Source organism: Gavialis gangeticus, unplaced genomic scaffold, assembly GCF_001723915.1.
Source record: "Gavialis gangeticus isolate Ggan-Ray unplaced genomic scaffold, GavGan_comp1, whole genome shotgun sequence".
NCBI lineage: Eukaryota > Metazoa > Chordata > Crocodylia > Gavialidae > Gavialis > Gavialis gangeticus.
The window spans coordinates 24,076,933-24,081,807 of NW_017729031.1; positions in this window are offsets into that span (position 1 = coordinate 24,076,933).

Sequence of the window (4,875 nt, forward strand, 5' to 3'; positions counted from 1 at the left end):
GTCCCTTCCGACCTTAAATCTATGAAACTATGAAACTATATACAATCATAAGATGAGGCTTGATTCCTCCCCCCGCGCGCCGTGTTGAATGGAGAAAAACAGTCCCTCGTCTGATAACCGAGTAAATACAGTATATCTAAAGAACTGGCAGAGTTGTGATGGCTCTCAAAAAAAGTGAAGCTTTTACTGAAGCTACAGTGAATGGAGAGTCTTGTAAGAATTACTTATAACAAGCCTGATGCTGCAATGCAAAAACTGCTTGCAGCAGAACACAGCTGCACTAATTAGAGGTGTTCCTGTGCATTGTGTCTGTCCACCGAATATGCTTGTCTGGACTTACAAGCTGTTTCATGTGCTGGGGTCGGAGACCTCTAAAAAAAAAGAATCTGGCCCCAGCACCTCTTGGTCTGCCTATTGGTCAGGCTGGCTAGTCACACCTGCAGACCTCAGTTACTTTCTGCATCATTAGCTTCAGAACTTGGAGGACTAAAGGTGCCGCACTGAGGCTATGGGGAAAGGGGCCACTTGATTTTAACAAGGTGGCAATAGATACAAAGCCACGTAACATATATTTTCTTATTACGGAGGCAGTGGTGACTTAGGTGAGGTGGAGAAGGTTCATAAATTCTGCATCTGAAAACGTTGTTAATTTGCTTGATCAATTACTTTAACTCCCTGTCATTCAGTTTCCCCATCTGCAAGATGGACACAATACGGTCTACCTGACTGGGTTGGCAGGAGACTGTGTTAACAGTTGAGTGCCTTGAAGTCTACAGATAAAAATCTCAGATGTCTTGTGACTGAAAAGTCAGACTGTTGTTACTGTATGTTCAACTCCCTGGTCATCATATATGCTTTGCAAGTACTATTTAATCTATATTAATATAAAATACCATTTTTTTAAATTCAAGAAAGTTACAGTAGTCTAAAATATTTTATGAATGTTCACTTCTGATGATAAACCTTCAAGCAAGTGATATCAAAAAAGGGGCTAAAATTTGTTGTATTAATGTTATAACAAACCAAAAAAGAGAGACTATGTTAATTCTGGAAAGCACAAACTTTTCCCCTCTGGTCCCTGACCCACAGTGAAGTGGGCATTTTACCAAAAATAACTTTCTGTTGTTTGTTTATCATGTCACATTCCTAAGTCTGAATTTACTATCTCTTCAAAGTAGATTTCCCCCATTTCACTCTGCTAGTAAGACTTTAAATATAGAAATGACAATGGACGTTCATAGCTGTAATGTTATTTTTCTGAAATATTACAATGAATTGGTATTTTTTTCCAACTCTTCAATTAGAAATTTCTATCGTATAAGACATCTGTCTGTGGTGGTGAGCTGCACTCACTTCAACAACAGCAGGGCTCTAATAAAATCATCATTGCTACTAAATATTGGTCTCAGTCAAAACTTTGCTTATAAAACTCTAGCCATTACTGCTCTCTGACTTTTTTCAAAGAAAAGATGCGTTCCTTGATGTTCCATTCTTTGGGCTCATGATACTGAAAAGAAACTGAAATCAATTTTCCTATTATGAGTAATGCCTCTGTGTTCTGAGCAGAAAATAGCTTTGATTTTACTTAAATTATTTTGGCATCGCTGATTTTTTTAAAAGTTGTGATTAAGTAGAACTGCTTGTGCCCATTTAAATCTTCGAAGTACAAAAATTGTGAGGAAGGGGGTGGTCTGGACATGTGGCTTCAGTTCCTGACTTCCTAGTAACTTACACCAAATCAGGATCTTCTGTCTTAATTCCTAACAATAAAATCAGGATAGTGCGACTTCCTTTCCTCTCTTCTATCTACCCTGTACACTCATTAAGGCAGTTTCTGTCTTAGAATATAGTCAAAGTACAGCACTTCTGGCAATGTAGCCCCGGGTGTTGATTGAAACCTCTGCGCTTCTGGAATGCAATAAATAGTGAAATATCTCATTTTGAAAAGAAGGAAAGTTATTGGTTTCCTGAGAATGCATTCTTTTGGTGTTCATTTTTAAGGCTCTTGCAGTTTAGGCTCTCTCTCTCCCTAAAAGCTGGCAGCCTAATTTTCAGACTTTAAAAACTCTGCGTACTTCCACGGCTGAAGTTAGTCTGTTTTTAGTCCTAACGCTTAGTTGTGCGGTTTTCATTATTTCACTGAAATGCAGATCATAGCTGACTCTGCTGGCGAGACTTGTTTGCTCATTGTTTACCCTACGCAATTATTTATACTCTTGTCACCATCAATTACAGCAAAATCCATTATCTTCCCCACTAACAAATGGGCTTTATATCCATCTCATGAAGACTAAAGGCAGTGCAAAGAGCTTTGGGTGGTTAGCAAATTGGATTGATTACAGCAGTGACACATGGGTGAAATCCTTGATTCCAATATACAGATGGTGCTACTGTGAAGCTCTTTGTATCTGATTAATTGAGCAATGGCCTTTTGAGAAACAACGTGCTTCTTAAATATCTTTTCCCAATAAGTTCCCTGAAAGATGAGTTAGTATTTGCTTTAAAAAAAAACCCCTGTGCAATTTTCCTGTCAGAAGTTTAACATGAAGTTATTACAAGCAGGCAAAGATCACCTCATCACAGTTATTATGACAGTGCAGCCAGACTTTCTGCTTTCTGTGACTTTACTCTTGCATTGCATTGGATTTTGAGTTTTAAATAAAGTGATATCGATGTTTTTTCAAGAATTGCCTTTTTGAACCAGTCTTGTGACAGTGACAGTAAATAAAAATAAACAGTCTCTCACATTAGCCTTAAATATCTCAAGCTGTTACGAGAAGTTGCATCTGGTCTGTGCATTTTATGAACTGAATTATTAATTGTGGAGCCATTTATTGCAAAGGGGCCCAAAAGTGTTTAACAAACCATAGGTGGGATTTGATGCCGTGCCTCACAGAGCATCTCAAGAAAATAGGTTTAAGATGGTTTTGAATCATCCCTTGTGCCCTCCTGATTCTGGACTGCTTTGGGGGTGTTGTGGCAGGCAGTCCTCCCCTGCGTAGGGACAGCAGGGCTGTGCGGTATGGGCTCATGCTTGACATATCTCCGTGCCTGGGCTTCAAGATAATGGTCTGTGACTGCTTTTTGCTAGGGTAACTTTTTCTCAGGAAGAACTGAAGCTTGACAGCTCCTCTATGCTAGGTCTTTCATCTGGCGTACGGGGGCCACGGTGGGATGAGAGTCTTGCCTTATAAATACAGTACATGAATTATATATCTCCCTGTACAGAGCTGGTGACAAGCATATAGAAGAAAACTGTACACTAGCAGATAGTAGAGGAACTGTTGACAAAACACCTGGGGGCAAAGCTTTATTCCTACAGAAAGCACTAGTTTTTTCCTTCTAAAGCCATATACTGAAAGTCGGAAAATTAAAGTCATTCCATATGCCCAGGAAAACTAGATAGACGCTTGCTCCCGTGGTAAGACTCTAGTATAATTTCTTACCTGGCCATTTACATGCGTTAACTTTTGGATGCTTGGGGAGCCCATACTGTGCATACAACTTCCTGCCCCCCGGGGTGCATCTGTTTACAGACCAAACGCCTTTTCTGATCCAGTTATGACCAGGAGAACATTTTCATCATTTCTGACATATCCTAAGGAGATGGTTCCTCAACGTGAGAAATAGCATTGCTGAACAGCTTGTATAGCTAGGTGTCATTCTCACTGCTGGTCTCGCCTTTTAAAATGTAAATTCATCATTGTCTGGAAGGGCCTGGCTCAAGTGCCTCATACCACATCCACAAGGGTCCGTTTGACTGGACATTAAACCTACCCGTCTCAGATACTAATTATCAGTGGTTACGTCTCTCTAGTGTGAATAAGGGAGGAATAATTAAATTAATCATTGCCCTACTAAACAGACTTGGGCAAGATTTGAAATATAAAAATTGCATCCATATCAAACGTCAGAATTCATACATACATAATTACGATAAGGCTAAATGCAGCTTGACACTACCTTTACATAGAGACCACAAACCTTATATCGATGAAATGAATTAAAACAATTATGACATTGCATGAATACCTCAAAATATTATGGGTTCATGACAGGTGCCAAAGGTATAGGTTGTAGCCGTGTTGGTCTAAGTACGTAGGCAGACCAAGTTCTTTTGGTAAATCTGGTATCTTTGATTAGACTGTGACAGGGGACCGTCTCCTGGCCAGTCCAAATGTTGGCCTGCCCACCTGTCTAGGGCAGTCTGCCATGCCTGACTCACCTGCCACATCTTTGTTGGAATTAGATAGCTCTTCCCAGGTGGGAGGCTGCGCATTTAATGCCTGATGCCAAGGACATAATACCATCCCTACACTGTGTCCCATGCCTCACAGATGGCATCACTATATGACTCTGGCCCCACACTGGGCCTCACTATATTCTGACTGAAGTTTGGACCCCAACCTGGATCCCTTCTCCTCCAGCAGCCTAACCTCTGACATCATCCTGGGCTGATAGACAGGTAGATAGATATGGTTATATATATCTACACTCCTAGTATCACTCCACAAATAAAAACCTTCACCCATTACAAAAACTGCACCCGCAAACCCATACAAAAGCCTGCTGGCCACCTGAAACCATTACAATATCCACATTGTGCGCAACACACACAAGCAAACCCTGGTTCCTCAGACCAGGCAACACTTCCTTTTCATCCACAACCTACTTGTGGGGTTGCATACTCAGTTCATCTGTCCTCTTTGTCGCTGTTGCTCCAGCTCCTGCTGGAGGACCCGCTGCTGCTGTTGCTGTCACGATCCTCAGTTCCATTTGAACCTTCCTCTTCCTCACTGTCACCGCCCCCTTCTCCGCTCGGGGGGAGTTGGATGATCCTGTGCCATGTCTCTGTGCCAGGTGGCTTTAGCCACA